This window comes from Lynx rufus, unplaced genomic scaffold (assembly GCF_022079265.1).
Source record: "Lynx rufus isolate CCGP_SWC_20201006 ecotype Redwood Valley unplaced genomic scaffold, mLynRuf1.p SCAF_12, whole genome shotgun sequence".
Lineage (NCBI taxonomy): Eukaryota > Metazoa > Chordata > Mammalia > Carnivora > Felidae > Lynx > Lynx rufus.
The window spans coordinates 58,281,069-58,300,093 of NW_025814826.1; the positions used below are offsets into that span (position 1 = coordinate 58,281,069).

At 48.8% G+C, this 19,025-nt stretch overlaps 1 protein-coding gene across 1 annotated transcript in view; it reads right to left on the reverse strand.

Moving 5' to 3' along the window:
* ADCY8 (adenylate cyclase 8) overlaps positions 1–19,025 on the reverse strand; it is a 222,390-nt gene that overhangs the window by 175,234 nt on the left and 28,131 nt on the right. The gene's annotated exons all lie outside the window — the stretch shown is intronic.

Below are 19,025 nucleotides of genomic sequence, written 5' to 3' on the forward strand. Positions count from 1 at the left end.
GATAGCATAATTGAATGGAAAAAGAAGATGTGGTTTATACATACAATGGAAATCTACTTGGCAATGAGAAAGAATGAAATTCTGCCATTTGCGGCAACGTGGATGGAGCTGGAGGGTATTATGCCAAGTGAAATAAGTCAGTCAATCATATGTTTTCACTCATGTGGATCTTGAGAAACTTAACAGAAGACCGTGGGGGAGGGGAAGGAAAAAAAAAGTTACAAACAGAGAGGGAGGGAGGCAAACCATAAGAGTCTCTTAAATACAGAGAACGAACTGAGGGTTGACGGGGGCGGGGGGGTGGTGCGTGGGGGAGAGGGGAAAGTGGGTGATGGGCACTGAGGAGGGCGCTTGTTGGGATGAGCACTGGGTGTGGTATGGAAACCAAATTGACAATAAATTATATTAAAAAAGATATCATAGGGGTGCCTGGGTGGCGCAGTCGGTTAAGCGTCCGACTTCAGCCAGGTCACGATCTCGTGGTCCGTGGGTTCGAGCCCTGCGTCGGGCTCTGGGCTGATGGCTCGGAGCCTGGAGCCTGCTTCCGATTCTGTGTCTCCCTCTCTCTCTGCTCCTCCCCCGTTCATGCTCTGTCTCTCTCTGTCCCAAAAAATAATAAACGTTGAAAAAAAATTAATTAAAAAAAAAAGATATCATATTCATTAACTGCTTTTAATCCCCGTGGCTATTATCCTATCCCTACACACCAAAGTCTCCTGGCTGGACCTTCACATCAGGCTTCTTACTTGCACATTTTCCCCTTTCAAACTGCTCTCCAGTGAAGAAAAGCAGGAAGATTCTGGAAAGGAGTCAATACTTGGAAGAAAGAAATAGCCAAGTGTGGATTTTTTTATTTTTATGGCTTTAGCCTGAGGCAAGTCACGGATGGCACCTTGTAGGGTAGCAAAAACTCAAACAGAAAACCCAGATGGCCTGAAAAAGCAAAGATCAGAGTTCAGACAACTATAGCTGCTAGGAAATGAGGGGCAAATCCCTCAAAGAAGGGAACCAGTGAGGGGGAAGCTTAAATTCTTATATAAAATCTTCTCTGAACCACATATCCACAGGGAAGACAGCAAGTGATTAAGCTGATGGTAAAAGAATTTAACTGAGATTTGAATTGCCTTCCAAAAGACCAATATTGTCATTTCATTTGCACCAAGTTAATCACTTGCTAAAACAAAACAAAACAAAACAAAACAAAACAGCATTATTTCCCAAAGAATTAAGAGAATCTACAATCTTAAACACATAGCCATCACAGTGTCCTAAACACAATGCAAAATTATGTGATATAGGAATAGATATGAAAATGTGACTCACTCTAAAGAGAAAAAAAATGAACCGAGATGTATTCTGATGCCCCCCCCCATATGTTGGAATTAGAGACAAAAATTCTAGTAGCTTTTACGGCTTTTGTCAATGATGTAAAGGTAAGCATGCTAGCAATGAATGCAAAGCCAACTCTTGGCAGAGAAGTAGAAACCACACACACACACACACACACACACACACACAAATGAAAATTCCAGAAGTGGAAAACACAACATTTCAAAACAAAACCGTCACTGGAGGATATTAACAGCATAATGTCGGTGACAGAAGAAAAAAAAACCCACTAAACTTAAAGATAAATCAATAAACCAAGAATAATCTGGGAAACAGAGGAAAATGTCATAGACAGGGGACACGCTCTCCAGTTACAATAAAGATTTTTCAGGGTAGATAAAAAGAAATACATTTCCAAAACACATTGAAACAAAAAGTTTGAAGGCCAAAACAGAATACAGCGGGTTTTGCTGTGTAAATAAAATGAAAGAGAACTGAAGGAAGACAACATCACGAGCGATAAAAATCACTAGGTAACGGTAAGAGCTTTAATTTACCAGAAAGATACGAAAATTATGAACTTGAGCACATGTAACGACATAGCTCAGAACACACAATGCCAAGTATGAGAGAAGTCTGTGACATTATTTACAAGTCTACCATCACGCTGGTATATTTTTTACATAATGATCAGCAGTTAACAAACCAAGCAGTTAAAAATCAGCAAGAGGGGCAACTGGGTGGCTCAGCCAGTTACCCATCCGGCTCTTGGTTTTGGCTCAGGTCACGATCTCACGGTGGCGAGACGGAGATCTCACGGTGGCGAGACGGAGATCTCACGTCGGGCTCAGTGCTAAGTGCGGAGCCTGCTTAACAAAAAGTTTGAAGGCCAAAACAGAACTACGACAGACACTTTGAATAGCTCATACAACTAACCAACGTGAAATGAACACTATGCAGCAACTAGATGGTACAAATTCTATTTAGGTACATATGGAACAATTATAAATAGGACTGTATGATAAAACCTGAAGGTAGCTTCAACAAATTTCAACCAACTAGTATCATATAACCATAGTCACTAACTACTATAAAATCAATTTACAAAGAAATTTTAACGGATAATTAAGACAACATCATGTGTTTGGAAATTAAAAATATTTCTAACTAACTCATGGATCTAGAAATATATTAAAATGGAAAATATGCATAATGGGGCACCTGGGTGGCTCAGTTGGTTAAGTGGCCAACTTCAGCTCAGGTCATGATCTCGCGGTCCAGGAGTTCGAGCCCCGCGTGAGGCTCTGTGCGGACAGCTCAGAGCCTGGAGCCTGCTTCGGATTCTGCGTCTCCCTCTCTCTCTGCCCCTCCCCCGCTCACACTCTGTCTCTCTCAAAAATAAATAAACATTAAAAATTTTTTAAAGAAAATATGCATAGCTGATGAATAATGAAAATACTACTGAACAAAATTTAGTAGACCTCACAGAGGAATGTAAGGTAATTAATGCTTTATTCTTAAAAAGGCTGAAAGTCCCTGTGCTAGCCATTCAATTTAAGGATTTAGCAAAAAACGAAAAAGAATAAATCCAAAGTAGGTAGAAGGAAAAAATAATAAAATAGGTGCAGAAATAAATAAAAAACAAATATACACTAAAGAGGATCAGTGAAGTCAAAAGCTCATTTTCCAAAAACACTAGCAACCAGTAAGAATTCTTACAAGCTTAATTTAAAAAAAGAGACAAGGTCCAAACAAGCAATGTTAAGGATAGGAAATGGGACAAAGACATTACAGAAATTAATAGGTCATAAAAATGTTATGAAGTTTAATGCTAAAAAAAATCTGCAATGACACTGATGTACTTCTCAAAATACATCTTTACCAGAACTGATTCGAGAAACAAGGAGAAAAAAATCAATAAATGGAACCATAATTAAAAATCTTTTCAGGGGCGCCTGGGGGCTCAGTCGGTCGAACGTCCGACTTCGGCTCAGGTCACGATCTCACTGTCCATGGGTTCGAGCCCCGCGTCGGGCTCTGGGCTGACAGCTCAGAGCCTGGAGCCTGTTTCGGATTCTGTGTCTCCCTCTCTCTGACCCTCCCCCGTTCATGCTCTGTCTCTCTCTGTCTCAAAAATAAATAAACGTTAAAAAAAATTAAAAAAAAAATCTTTTCATAAAGAAAGCAATGGGTCCAGACGCCTCTAATGGGGCACTTTACAAATAATTGCAGAAGAAAGAATTTAAGTATTTCATAATCTCTTCCAAAGAAAGGAAAATTGCAAACACCCCCCAACTCAGTTTATACGACCGGCAAAGCCAGATACCAAAACCAATATGGTTCGAGGATGAAGGTAAGTAACTGGTGAATCTCACTCGTGAACGTGGAAGGAGATACCTACACGCAGTATCAGCAAATCAAATCCATCAAGAGATAGAAAAAACAATTTAAGTTGACTACAAGGAATTTTCCTCAGGAATCTGATGACAGTTTAACATTATCAACTCAATTAATGTAATTCACATTTATAGCTTTTCAAAAACATATAGTCAGGGGCACCTGGGTGGCTCAGTAAGTTAAGCATCTGATTCTTGATCTCAGCTCAGGTCTTGATCTCAGGGTTGTGAGTTCAAGCCCTGCGTTGGGCTCCATGCTGGGCGTGAAGCCCACTTAACAAAAAGCAAACATATAATCATTCCACTGAAATGAAACGGTACTGATAAAATTCAGTATCTTTTCATTAAACAAAAACAAAAACAACCCTGAGATTAAAAATAATCTTTCATTTTTTATAAGTTTATTTACTTTGAGAAAGAGAGGGAGAGAGGGAGAAAAAAACACAGCACGAGCAGGGGAAGGGCAGAGAGAGAGGGAGAGAGACAGAATCCCAAGCAGGCTCCACGCTGTCAGCACAGAGCCTGCCGTGGGGCTTGATCTCACAAACCATGAGGTTGTAACCTGAGCTGAAATGAAGAGTCAGACGTTTAACCCACTGAGCCACCCAGGCGCCCTTCTTTATCATTTTTATATGCACGGTCTCCTTCAGTGAGGCCGTGGATAGTTCTGGGGACAGAAACTGAAGCCTGGGTTTATAATTTCTAGGTTGTACATTTTGTACATGTGCATGCAATACCTATCCGAGCACACGGATTTTTAAATTGCTAGACTGATAAATGTATTGCTTCAAAAAAGGAAAAAGGCCAAGTCCTCATCATGGCAATAATGCCTGCTTGATCGTCTTCAAGTTCATTTCACACCATTTCTCCCCTTACTCACTTTGTTCCAGCCAATCTGGTTTCCCTTCTGTTCTTCTGATAGGCCTGTCCCGCCTGGGAGCCAACGTTAATGCTGTTCCCCGTGCCGGAGACACCGTTCCCCACATTGCTTGTCTTGCTGCCTCCTCTTGTTCATAAAGAGACTGGACTTCGTGGTAGTTTTTTTCAGGGAGGTGCTCCCTGATCACTACATCAATCCCAACTGAAAAATTAGTGGAATAGAAATGGAGTACACTAGGGGCCCCTGGGTGGCCCAGTCGGTTGAGCGTCCGACTTGAGCTCAGGTCATGATCTCGCGTTACCTATTTTAAGGAAGTAATCAGGTACAAGGCCAGAAACTTCTGGTAAGGGATGTTCGCCGCAGCGTTCTTTATGGGGAGAAAAAGGAAACTGCATATTTTTAGCAGCAGGGGAAACGGCTGAATGAATTGGGCTGTGCACGTACGAAAGAACGTAAAATCACGTGAAAATATTTAGCGGCACGAGCCAACCTGTATGGTACATTAAGTAAAATGTAAGTTTAATTCGAACCTTTTAAGATTTAATTTAAACTAACTTTATGTTTTAAAAGCTTTCATTTAAAACTCTTCAGTGTAAAGCTGTGTTAAAAAAAAATGGGGCGCCTGGGTGCTCAGTCGGTTAAGTGTCCAACTTCGGCTCAGGTCACGATCTCGCGGTCCGTGAGTTCGAGCCCCGCGTCGGGCTCTGTGCTGACAGCTCGGAGCCTGGAGCCTGCTCTGGATTCCGTGTCTCCCTCTCTCTCTGCCCCTTTCCAAAGTGATCTACTACAGCAGGTCCACGGGCTGGACTAAGGGAATCTCTGCTTCATAAGCATGGCCGGAAGATCACATAGAACACTACCTTTGGGCCTCCTTTCTCTAGATTCACGGCCTGACTGAATTCTGAACGCCCAGAGGGTGGACACCGTGTCCCTCCATCTCTTCCACGGGGTCTGGGGTCCTAGTGCTCAGCAAACACCCGTCCAGCCCAACTGAGCAAAAAACGTGGCACAGCCACGTGAGCAAATCCCAATCACCCACCACTTTGGTCCAGTTTTGTAATCACCGGAAATGGGGAGATTGTCACCGAGATAGGAAGCCCTCCACGAACTTCTCCAGAACAGGACGAGTCCCTCCCCACCTCCCCCCACCCCAACTCCTCCCTCCACCCCTGCCATTGGAAAGGGTTCTCTCCGTTGGACCCGTGGCCTCCCACCCCGCCAGGGTGGTGACCGCACTGGGGGCGCTGCTGTGTGAGGCCAGGGGGCTCAGAGCTGGAAAGGCTCAGAGTCGGCTTCCCTATTTGATGCAGGACGTGCATGTTGTCCCTGCAGAAAAGAACCACTGCTACTTGCCGCCAGGTGGCCAGACCGGAGGTGGGGAAGAGGACTGGCTCCCTGGGGCCTCCCAATCGCAGTGTGTGATTTCTGGTGTCACGGAAGGATGCGACGCGTTTTGTCCGTGGCTCGCTTTGTGCAGGAAACATCGCCCGGTCTGCAGCCTGAGCTGTCGGCGACTAGAGGAGGCCTGCTTTGCTAAGAGCAGGGGAATCACCCTCCTTCCCCGTGTTCCTGGGTCTCCAGGAGCATCCACTCGAGTGCTATCGCGTGTGGAAAGGCCAGATCTGCGAAAGTGATTCTGTGCCTGGAGACAGTTTTATTTTCTTAACTGAGAAAGAAAATAAAGGAGAGATGTGTCGCGATCCAATCACGACTGATTTGCATTCGGATACTTTCTCACGTTGTACTGGAAACCAGCAACTTGAAAGGGGATACCCTTAAGCTCAACTTATATGAAATTCTGAAAACTAAGTTTTATAGGACGTCCACCTTGCTTTGACCTTAGCGCCAAAGTTTCATCATAAGCTTTGGAAGATATGCAGACTGAAACTGGGAGAGTACATGACAGCAAGTATAACTTACTTTTTTGGGTTCATATTAAGTACAAGGTATCTTACTAAGTAATTTTCACGTATGTTCTTTTTTTTTTAATTTTTTTTTCAACGTTTATTTATTTTTGGGACAGAGAGAGACAGAGCATGAACGGGGGAGGGGCAGAGAGAGAGGGAGACACAGAATCGGAAACAGGCTCCAGGCTCCGAGCCATCAGCCCAGAGCCCGACGCGGGGCTCGAACTCACGGACCGCGAGATCGTGACCTGAGCTGAAGTCGGCCGCTTAACCGACTGCGCCACCCAGGCGACCCTCAGGTATGTTCTTAAATAATCTCAACGGAGAAGGAACTATTATTATATCTATATGAGGAGGCTGGAGTTCAGAGAGGTTAAGGAACTTGTCTAAGGTTAAACAGCCCTCACGGTGGTAGGGCACGGAATTAGAGGCAGGAAGTCTGACTTTGCAGGATCCGGACAAGCGTTGGCCAGGACCTGAAGGAGACCTTTGATACTCAGAAGAAATGGCGCCCTTTCCGGAGACTGGGGTATAATTTAGCAAATAAATACCGCACAACGCCTGAGGCACGCTGAGTTTTGCCACGTAATGGGCGTGGGTGAAAGATGTGGGTAAAGGCCTCGTGTCTGCTGGTGAATGAATAAACCTGGCGGGAGAGGGCCTGGCATCATTTTCTAACGGATACCTAGCATTTATTGAGCACTTGGTATGTGACAGGAATCCTTCCAAGGGCCTGGCAGGTTTTAATTCATTTAGCCCTCGCTCACAAGAGCCCAGCACGGTAGGCGCTGTTCACTAATCTGCTGGAGAGAACAGAGGAAGCTAGCGGTAGGGCTGGGGTTGAACCCTGGTGCCTGGAATCGGAGCCTCAAGTCTGAACCACCGGGCCCTCCAACCTCAGCCCTGGGCCCTCTGCTGTGCCAACACAACGAAAGCTGAGCCACAAATGCAGACGCAGCACACGCACGGCAGACGGTAGGATCTGGCCATTTCTGTGGCTCCGTTGTGGAGCCCGGTGAAGGGGAAGGAGCCCCGGGGGAGCCGTGTGTGTGTGTGTGTGTGTGTGTGTGTGTGTGTGCGTGTGTGTGTGTGTGCGTGCTGTCCAGCGGGCTTGTTCTAGTAAGGTCCAGAAGACATTGAAGTAGTTCCAGGAAATCAAAGAGAATCACCCAGGGCGGGGACAAGGCCTTTGGACACACCTTGAAAACGGTTACTTACGTCAAGTCAGAGATTCACGGGGCATTTGACTGTGAACAGACTCCTGTCCCAGCCAGTGCCCGCGTGTCCTTCTCTTTTCCTCACAAAGTGTTCCCAGCCGCATCAATTGCCTTCGCCCGTAAATGTCAAAACTAAGGCCCCCGAGAGTAGCTTGCCCAAAGGCAAACAGCTTAGGTGACTCAAGAACCTCGAGGAACAGCAGGCTCCTTGACCCCCCAACGCCTGTGCTCTTGGCCAGCTGTGGTGTGCTTGCAAGCGTCCCACCGACGACTGGAGAAAACGTCCCCGTGCGTGGGCCTCTGTGCTTGAGGACTCAGGCCTGTCCTCATGGGGCCCACGCCTGAGCACACGGGGAGGACGCAGAAGCCGGAAGCACGGACACAGGGACGAATGAGAAGAACCGTGCCTGGAGGCTGGGATCCTCTCTCCAACCCCCAGATGCGTTTAGCTTCTGTGGAGGCGGGACCCTGACGAAGTGAGCGGGGCAGCCAGCCCGAGCTGCTGTAACCAGAGACCTGGGTTCGCATCCCGCACCTTCACTACTTGCGAGGCATATGACCTCAGGCAAGTCGCCTTTTGCCTTTCTGAGCCTCAACTTTCTCATCTGAACAATGGGAATAAAATTTTGCCCCAGAGACGTGATGTATTTGTATGCAGATCTCTATCTACCTATCCATGTACATATAGCATAGATGTATATGTGTATGAAAGTGCCAGGCAGATTAACAGATACCCAAGAAATGTTGGTTATATATTTAAATATGAGGCCATCTTTTTTTTTCCAAATTCTAGTCTATGGCGTAACACCTATTTTTTTTTTTCCTGAATAAATGATGTCTTACAAATTTTCTGGGGCCCCTGGGTGGCTCAGTCGGTTAAGTGTCCCACTCTTGATTTGGGCTGAGGTCATGATCTCGCGGTTTGTGAGTTCGAGGCCCACGTTGGGCTCTGTGCGGGCAGTGCAGAACCTGCCTGAGATTCTCTCTCCCCTCCCTGCTCTCTCTCTCTCGCTCTCTCTCAAAATAAATAAACTTAAAAAATTTTTAAAAACACCAATTTTCTTCCTCCCTGGTAAATACTCCAGAAGACCATGAAGTATTAAAATCTTTTGTACTTATGCTACTTTGCAAAGATGTTGACTTCCCATTATTTACCATCAGAGAGGACAGCAGAGGTGGGGACTAGGGAGAGAACTCTGGAGTCAGACAGAGTGGGCCTTAAATCACCATTTACCTGGGGCGCCTGTGGCTCAGTCGGTTGAGCATCCGACTTCGGCTCAGGTCATGATCTCACGGTCCGTGAGTTCGAGCCCCTGGTCGGGCTCTGTGCTGACAGCTCAGAGCCTGGAGCCTGCTTCAGATTCTGTGTCTCCCTCTCTCTCTGACCCTCCCCCCTTCATGCTCTGTCTCTCTCTGTCTCAAAAATAAATAAACATTAAAAAAAAATTTTAAATCACCATTTACCTGCAGGGTGACCAAAGCAAGCCATTCCCCTCACTAAGGGGTAGATACTCAATAGCCCAGTTTGCTGTGCTGTATAGAGCTTAGCAGTCTAACCCAGTGGCTAAAGATCTGGGGTCCTACTTCCTTGTTAACGTGAACTTGGTCCAGTTGGTTAATCTCTCTGGCCCTCGAATTTCCTCACCTGTAAAACAGGAATCTTTCCTACAGATTTCGTTTGGACAACTGACACAAACAATTAGCAATAGGGCTGTAGCATGGTAAATACTCCATGTGTATTGAGTATCGTTGTGGTGATGGCCATTATTGCTTGTCTTTTCTGTCACAGCGGTAACACCAGGTTAAACTCGGTCTGTGAGGGTTCAGTGAAGAATGGCATGGAGGAATGATGAACTGGACGGCCAAACGGAACGGCCAACATCCTCTGCCAGGGTCGTGGGCTCTCCCACAGCTGCTGGCCCATGACCACGCTTCCTGCCTGCCCTTTATAAATAGTACACACTGAATTAGAAAAAGAAATCACCGGGAGTACAGAACGAAGTTTAAAAAAGTAACAGAGCCATAAGGCAGTAAACTTCAGGGAATTCTCTAAGAAAAAAGAGTTTTGCAAAAAATGAGTCCTGCTGAATCTCTCAGCTCGTGTACAAGAAAACGATCAGACTGATGAAAAACCTACACGAAAAACCTGATTTCAGCGACGGGTGTCCTGAAAAATTACAAAGCAATGAGGCGACAATGCATTCTTTTCCAAAGACAACAAAAAGAGAGAACTTCGGAAAATGGAAATGAAAAGAATCGCGGAACAGAGAGACGAGATTGTTTTTCATGGATTTAAAAAACTGGGACATTGGGAAGAGGCAAAAATTTACAAGGCGAAAACGTAAGAAGGGCTGGAGGGGGGGGAAGAATAAGTGATCAAACCCTTTAAAACCGGACAAGGTACAAAATGACAAAGGGTGTTGTTTCGGAAGTCTGAGAAACGTAGCCGGTGGTGGCCCAAAGTTTAAAGATAAAGCACGTCAACCCAAAGCAGGTAAGACAGACGTGGTTATAGTCACTAGAGCACCCACTTGATTTGCTTCCTGTGTGAACTAAATGAGTTGACAACAGGCACGACGTTTAAAGCAGAGGGGCGCCTGGGTGGCTCAGTCGGTTGAGCGGCCGACTTCGGCTCAGGTCATGATCTCACGGTCCGTGGGTTCGAGCCCCGCGTCGGGCTCTGTGCTGACGGCTCAGAGCCTGGAGCCTGTTTCAGATTCTGTGTCCCCCTCTCTCTGACCCTCCCCCGTTCATGCTCTGTCTCTCTCTGTCTCAAAAATAAATAAACGTTAAAGTATATTAAAAAAATAAATAAATAAATAAAGCAGAGCCTATGACACAATAGGTGCCTAATACTCTTAATTAGTTAATGACGTCAGCAGTTGGCATGACGGGCATCAGCTGCCATTGGCGTGGGTCTGTCCTGACACCTGACACCCTGTGTGGGAATCACATCTAATCGTCTCTCCTCCCCGCCAGACCAGAACGTCTTGCGGGCAAGGACATCATCTGTCCTATTTTTGTAACCCGCAGTGTAGAGCTCAGTGGATAGCTCAGAGTGAGTTACACAAAGAAAAGACACCCAGGGGTGCCTGGGCGGCTCAGTCACTTAAGTGTCCAACTTGATTTCGGCTCAGGTCACCATCTTCCGGCTCGTGGGTTCGAGCCCCGCATCGGGCTCTGCGGCGGCCGCGCAGAGCCTGCTTGGGATGCTCTCTCCCCCTCTCTGTCTGTCTCCCTGTCTCTCTCTCTCTCACAAGAAAGAAAAGTTGAAGAGAAAAAGAAAAGACATCCACACCACTGGGTTAGAAACGTGGAGCTACTTGAAGGAGAACTGCCGTATGTTGCAAACAAAGCAAGTTCTGAAAACGAAGCCGCACACTTCGCACTTCCCTAGTAATTTACTGAACATCTGCTGTGTGCTGGTGACTGGAGAATTCCAGGGGGGGGGGCGGGGGGAGGTTGGTTTCTCCACTTCGGCGCTGCTCATTGCTGTGCAGGATGATTCTTTCGTGGGCAGGGAAGACGGGCCGTGCGGTGCAGGATGTCCAACGTCACCGCTGGCCTCCATCACCAAATGCCGGTAGGGCCCCCTCCAGATGGGACTTCAGAGTATCTCCAGACATGGCTGAACGTCTCTGATTGGGCAAAGTCTCCCCTTTGAGCCCCACTGCTCGAAGGGTAAGGCCTTCCTTCTTCACCTTTATATTACCGTTGAGAGACGGAGAAGTCTCATGCTTGTGGGGTTTGTATGAACACGATCCTGACATAGTGCAGACGTAGGCCTTCGATTTCCTTCCCGGGCCATTAATATTTACGCCGAGTGAATTCAGCGATCCTCATTCTTTTTTGGGGGAAGGGGTGTATCGCACCTTCAGTTCAACAGAGATATTTCTGCCCGAAAAATTCCATATTTTCCACTGTTTTATACATTCACTCATTATCTTGGGCCCAATGTTTGCCAGATATGGCTTCTCCTCATTTTGGCTGTTACCTGTGTTGGATAGGATGCCTTTTTCTTCTCTTCTTTGGTCTTATATTCAAGCAATCTTCTATACATGTTGCAAACAACAGTCATGAACGGTGTTAAAAGACCAGTGTCATCAAAAATGAAAATCTTCTATTTTTTTTTATTTAAAAAAAATTTTTTTTAAGTTTATTTATTTTTGAGATAGAGACAGAGCATGAACGGGGGAGGGGCAGAGAGAGGGAGACACAGAATCCGAAACAGGCTCCAGGCTCTGAGCTGTCAGCACAGAGCCCGATGCGGGGCTCGAACCCACGGACTGCGAGATCATGACCTGGGCCGGAGTCAGACGCTCAACCGACTGAGCCACCCAGGCGCCCCCCGCCTTTCCTTTTTTGAGTCCTTGGCTGCCATTTACAATGGCCCAGGAAGTGATTTGTTCGCTAAGCCACCAGGAATTGTCACAATGTGGAAATGTGAACTTTCCAAGACTTCATATGCCATGGGCAGATGAAAAAAAAGCTAAGGTCTAGAGGCCTGCCGTGTTTACTTAGATGTTTCTAGGTAGCGGGTCTTTTATTAAGAAAAGCTAGTTGTAGGGGAAACTCTCTTCTTTGTCAGGGTCAATAAACTCAAAATAGACCCACTTTCCAGGAAGTCAGTCTCTCTTTTTTTTAATGTTTATTTATTTTTGAAAGAGAGAGACAGAGCATGAGCAGAGGAAGGGCAGAGACAGAGGGAGACACAGAATCCGAAGCAGGCTCCAGGCTCAGGGCTGTCAGCACAGAGCCCGACGCGGGGCTCGAACTCACAAACCGCGAGATCATGACCTGAGCCCAAGTCGGACGCTTAACCGACTGAGCCACCCAGGTGCCACCAGGAAATCAGTCTCTTGATAAGGGCATCCGATTTTCCCTGGAGGAGTCCCCTTTCTTACAGCCAGAAACGCGCAGAGGGCACCCGTGCCTCTTCAGTGACTCTCCTGCCAAATCGACAGCTGGTCCTTAGACGACCCTGAAAGTGTCCTGTCAACAAACATTTACCGTGACAGCTATAAGTTAAGTATGGGATTCAGCAAGGGAGGACAGTAGCCATTGGCCTCAAGGAACACACCGGCAAGGCCCAGGAATGGACAGGAGTTTCAAGGCCACGTGCAGACAATGTCTGCTGGCAGGAAGCATTGAGCGAGTGACTACCTGGAGGGTAAGGGACTTTCAGGGAGGACTCCCAAAGAGAAGATGCTTCTGCTGCATCTGGAAGAGTTCCAGGGAGATAACATGTGCGTGTGCGTGTGCTGGGAGTGGGGGGCAGGGAGACGTGTTAGGAGAAGGGACCCAGATGTTCAAAGGCCTGTGGACGTAAGAGGGTGGGGTTCATGTGTCACTCAGGGTCCCGGCAGGAAACAGATAAACACTCAAAGGGGTAACTAAAGGGAACTCAAGCTCAAGCAAAGGTTTGGGGCAGTTAAGGGAACTATAAGATGTGAGGAAGCTGTTTCCACTCCCGGGAGGGGGGCGGGGGTGGGGGGCAAAGGGCCAAAGGGAGGGTACTACCAGACTGGGCGAGCTGTCCTATCGCAGAGGAGACAGTCCTTGACCAGAGGGCAGAGCAGGACTGGTGACTGCCCAATCTCATTCTCTCTCACTCTCTCTGTCTCTCTCTCTCTCTCTCTCTCTCACACACACACACACACACACACACACACACATTCTCTCTCTCCTTCACTCCAGCTTTGTATCTCCTGCTTGAGCTAGCCACAGCAGAACCCAAATCAAAGCTGGGGATCAGGGGACCTGCTGCAGGTTCCAGAGACACCAAGCTCTCGGGGCACAGAGGGCAGCTCTTTAGGGCAGAAGGGGAATAACCCGCAGAGTTGGCCCAGATGCCTCCAAGTTATGCTGTGTGACCAGAAGCCACAGAGCATCTGCTGGAGAAATAAGAGTCCGGAGAGGCAGGGGCAAGGGTGGGGCCAAATCCCCAGGACTCTTCCATAGTCTGTGCCCAGTGCCTCACTCCGGAGGCAGCCTGCCTGCACACTAGCGGCTGCCATTTTGGAGCCCTTGCCGTGTCTCAGGCAAAGGCTGGTAAGTCCTTCATACGCAGCGACTGCCTCCGTTAATCTTTATAACCACGCGTGGGACGCCTGGCTGGCTCAGTTGGTTGGGCATCCGATTTCGGCTCAGGTCACGATCTCACGGTTCGTGGGTTCAAGCCCCACGTTAGGCTCTGTGCAGACAGCTCGGAGCCCGGAGCCTGCTTCGGATTCTGTGTCTCCCTCTCTCTCTCTGCCCCTCCCCGACTCAGATTCTGTTTGTCTCTCTCTCAAAGGTAAACATTAAAAAAGTTTCTTAAAAAAATCTTTCTAACCACTCGTGAAGGATCATTACTTATTGACTGCTAAATTCCTGTCACGTTGATAGCGACATTCACGAGTTGTGTTATTTTATCTTCGCAAGAATCCTAGGTCCCAGGAATTTCTTTTTTTCATGCGAAGAAGGAACAGTAAATTTGCTAGGATATAAGCTCCAAGAGGAAGAGACTTCTTCTGTAGCCCTAGAACCAGGGATAATTGGGGGCACATATATAATAGGCCATCAATAGGCACTTCTTTTAAAAACCAAAATAGGTTCAGGGGCACGTGGGTGGCTCAGTTGGTTAAGTGTCCAACTTCGGCTCAGGTCACGATCTCATGGTCTGTGAGCTCAAGCCCCATGTCGGGCTCTGCGCTGACAGCTCAGAGCCTGGAGCCTACTTTGGATTTTGTGTCTCCCTCTTTCTCTCTCTCTGCCTCTCCCCTGCTTGTGCTCTGTTTTTCTTTCAACAATAAACATTAAAAAAAAAAACAAAAAAAACACCTTACAAACCAAAAGAGATTCAGAGGTTGTCAGAGGTTGAGTGTTGGCGTTAAGCTCTGGCTCCCAAACTCTAAACTCCTAAGCCACAGGCCCTTCCTGGCCACGTGAGATGGAACAGACGAGGACACGTGTGCACCTTCCCCCTTCCCGTGGGTGTCCAGGAGAATCTGGCCTAGCTGAGGCCTCCCCCGAGACAAGGCAGCAAGCCGCATGGCCCCCGCCCCTTTATTCTCGTCCCCATCAAGCCTGTTCACTTATTCATTCAACAAACACACCCCAAGTCCTGCAGGATTATTAGGCTGTGACCTCCGTGCGGGCGGGACCGGTGTCGTTCGTCACTTTCCCGCAGCCCTGGCTCGTGCCAGGCCATTTGGAGACCGGTAAACATTTGTTGACTCCTGAGTGCGTGAGAAGCAGGAGAGGTACCGGTGTTCTCCAAGGCACGGGGATGTCTAGAGTTGACCACGGGAAAGACGGCGCAGAGGGGCAGTGATGGATGTCTACACGGGCACCATCCCGGTGGGAAGGAAGGAGAGTGGTCGTTTCCACACGGGGAGGGCGTCAGGCTGCGTAGTTGAGTCGGTGATTGCCAGATGGACGGGAGGAAGCTTGAGAGAGAGCACGGCAGAAAGATGGTGGGGTTTCAACAAAAGAGCATTGGGGGTGGGGGCGCCTGTGGAGGGCAACACACGAGGCGACAAGGGGCAGAACAGCGAACCCAAGGGCCATCGCTCATTCCCTGCCTCACTGAACTCCCAGAAGCCCTGGACCTGGTTGTTCACTCTCTCCTCACCTGCACTCTCTTCACCTGGCTTCCAGGACACCTTCTGGGGGCTTCTTCTTACTTCAGGAGAAAGAACACCGGACTAGAAACCCGAGAACGGTATTCTGGTGAATTTCTCAAAACATTGGCGAGCCCACCTTACACGTGAGCCGTACCCTTTCCTTGGCTCGCCCTCTCCTTCCACCTACCACACGCCCATGCACACACTCACACACACACTCGCACTCACACCCATCCGAAACAACCACAGGGACCCACCTTCTTTCCCTGATATTACCCCAGAGCGATGGGGAGATCGAGGGTCAAACACGATTCTTCTGCAAAGGACCGGCTGATAAATAGGTAAATGTTTTAGGCTTTGTGAACCACGTCATGAAATCCGCCTCCCCCTCCCCCTCCTCTTCCTTCCTCTCCTCCCCTCTCCTCCCACAATATTAAAAAAAAAAAATGTGAAAACCACTCTTAGCTTACTGGCTGTACAAAAACAGACTCTTGACTTATTTGCCTGGCATGTAGTTTGTGGACCCTGAGGGAGAACCTGGATGAAAACGCCTGCTTTTCCCCAGGACTGTCCAGATTTTATAACAAAGTTCTGTGTCCTGGGCACACAAAACAGGATATGTGGCCACTCTGGTGCCCCTTATGAGCTCTGTGACCTTGACAATTCGTTGACGTCTCTGAGCCTCCCTTTTTTGTAAAATAAAGCTAATAACACCAAGCAGGATTGCTACAGAGTGGTCCGTAAAATAGCACATTTAACGGCCAAAGGACAGTGTCTGCCATACAATCGGGGTGTGTCAACAGAAGTTCTCCGAAATCCCCCTTGCGAAGAGGTCGAGAGAAGACACTGAGTGGTAGACGTACCTCTTGGAAACTGCAAAATGGAACAATATGGCTACTCGTGGAACAGACTTCCGTGGAATAGACAGTACAACCACTGGAATAGACAGTCTATTCCACGGTGTCAGAGAGGGAGACACAGAATCCGAAGCAGGCTCCGGGCTCCGAGCTGTCAGCACAGAGCCCGACGTGGGGCTCGACCCCACGAACCGCGAGATCGTGACCTGAGCCGAAGCCGGACGCTCAACCGGCCGAGCCACCCGGGTGCTCCTCAGCTGTCATCGCAGAAGGAAAACCAAGAGCCAGACCCGGAGAAGTTTTGTCCAATGTGCATGGAGCGTGGGGGGTGGGGAAGGTTCTCTACCGGACCCTGGGTCCCCCAAAGTGACAAATTAGAACACCGTGGAGTTTTCAGCCCTGTGCATTTAGGGCATATGTATTTCAATTACAAGCTGGGGGTGAGAAAGAGGGAGGGAGGGAGAGACGGAGAAGGAGGAGAAAGCAAAGGGACAGAAATTAAGGGAAGGGAAGGGAAGGGGGGATAAGGCACCCTAAACTGTTTGAGCAATGCTGTCTGCTTGGGAGCACTCCCGACCTGGCGTGGGAGCACTCCCGACCGGGCAAGGGAGGAAGAGCACGTATAGTCTGTTTCAGGCCTGCGGCCTCCAGCACGGGGCCCACCCGACTGCACTGGGTGGGTACTGGGCTTAACGTCCCATCTTTTCCACCCATCATGGTCTCTACACAAAAACCCACTGCTCTACCTGGGGCTCGATCCTATCAGGGGAAAACCTGGGTTGGGTGATTGAGATGACACATCCATTCACGGACTCTTGGCATTTCAGGGATTTTTTTTTAACAGCAGGATTTCTGACTCAGCTGTTAGCCTTAAAACCTCACCCCAGAGTAAGCTGTGATTCCAATGTGGTGTAGGCCTCCCACGAGCGGCAATGGGTCCTGTGACAACACGTGTTCCAGAAAATGGAGGCGTTCACGGGCAGCAGCCGCAGGAAAAGCCAGCATCTTGACTCACACAACCCCTGGCAGGGTAGTTAGCGACGGTGGGTACATCGCGAATATTTTTAGCATAAAAAAAAAAAAAACCCCGAATTCATGACCCAGGCGCCGCTGGCGGTCAGAAAAGAATCGGGAGCACTTTCTGGAAAGGCTCCTCAGGCATGGGCATTTTGCAACGCGCTGCGTAGGAAATGAAGTCTATAAATATTCACCGGCCGGCGACTCGGCGAGGTTTATGAAGACCCGAACGGACACTGATTGAATTCTGTTCCCTCTTCCTCTGGGGCCTGTCAGGCAGAACATCTAGAGTGCTTTACGGACGCGGCTGGAAGGAGGCGAAGGGCCCGCTGGACGGGGACACGGATGAGTTGCGCCTGTGCTCAGGTCACAGGCAGGTCGAGGAGGAAACCGCCTCCTTCACCAATTCTCCGTTCCTGACACACAGGGCAGGGGAGAGCTGGTCATCTGCTTCAGCTACTTTGAAGTGTTTATGCTGCCAGGGTCAGTGTTACCAATCTCGAAAGGGAAGGGACAGGGTGAGTCCGCGGTGTCTCTGCTAGGACCTTGGGGATGGACGCGTGTGGGAGCGTCTGGCTCCGGTGGTCTTGTGTCAGACCAAGGGACAGCCTTAATGGCAGAGGAGGTGTGTGGGACGGGATGGGACACAAGACTGCCGGGCCCAGTGACTGCCTCATTTACTCACTCCCAGAAGCAGATGCGAGAAGCGGATGAGAGAAGGAAGGAGCTCCCTGGTGCCATCTTGTAGGCAATACCCTCCGGAGATGGGATGCCACCCTCCGGGATGCAGTGGCCACTTTCCATCAAAGGCCTTCTATGGGGCTGTGCCCCTGTAGGAACGACGCAGGACTCTGAGAAACGAGGGGTGGAAACAGGAGTGGCCCTAGTTACCATCACTCCTGGTGACGCACGTGGGGAGCCTGTGATTTCAGAGCCTGAACCTTGGCTTCTGTAGCTTTGGACTTCCAGCTTTCCACCGGGTGACACGCAGCAAGAGCCCCACTGAACTATAAAATATGGCCTGTTGGGTGCCTCACGCCCAACAGGCCACGAGACAGGAAGAGTCACCATCCAGGTGGAGGTTGGGCCCTGGCCTGAGAAAGGCATAGTGAGTAGAGGATCAAATGCCTGACAGGTGAGAATCTGCATCATGCCATCAGGTAAACCACCAAGACCAGCAGAGGTGCTAGCTAAGGGAGAGGCGAATCTAGAAGAAAGCGTACAGGAGGGAGACCACGTCTGTCAGTAGGGACCCCTCCATTAGCTGTCCGCCTCCAAGGTTCTCCAAGAAGAAAGTGCCCCTGCCCCCCACGATCACAGAATGGCTCTCAGAACTTCACTGGTGAAGTAAGTCCTGGAGGCTCAAGGGGTGGACTGTGGTGGGAAAAGATCTCCCTCGGGGAATGGAGGGTGCATCCTGTCACAGTTACTGTGGGTGGACGGCCCTTGGCTGTCCACCTCCTTGGGAGATCACCCAGCTAAAGAGGTCCTTCTCATCAAGATCATGCCCAGGATCGATCAACTGGGAGTACATTTGGAATACAGTCATAATTCCAATTCTGAGATCTCAGAAAGACCATCCCAGCTTCTGGGATGCCCATGGCACTAACGGGTCTCTGTGTAGAAACCGCATCACAGCTCAACTTGTTCATTTGCCTACTTCTGCCTCCACATCTTCCTGCCCATGGGGGCTGATCCCAACAGCATCCCCTAATCAACTTCGTACCCACTGACTTCCCTCCCAGAGTCTGTGTCTCAGAGGATCGAACCTGTAACAGCCAGAAAGCGTTCATTACCCTCACTAATGCTGTCAGC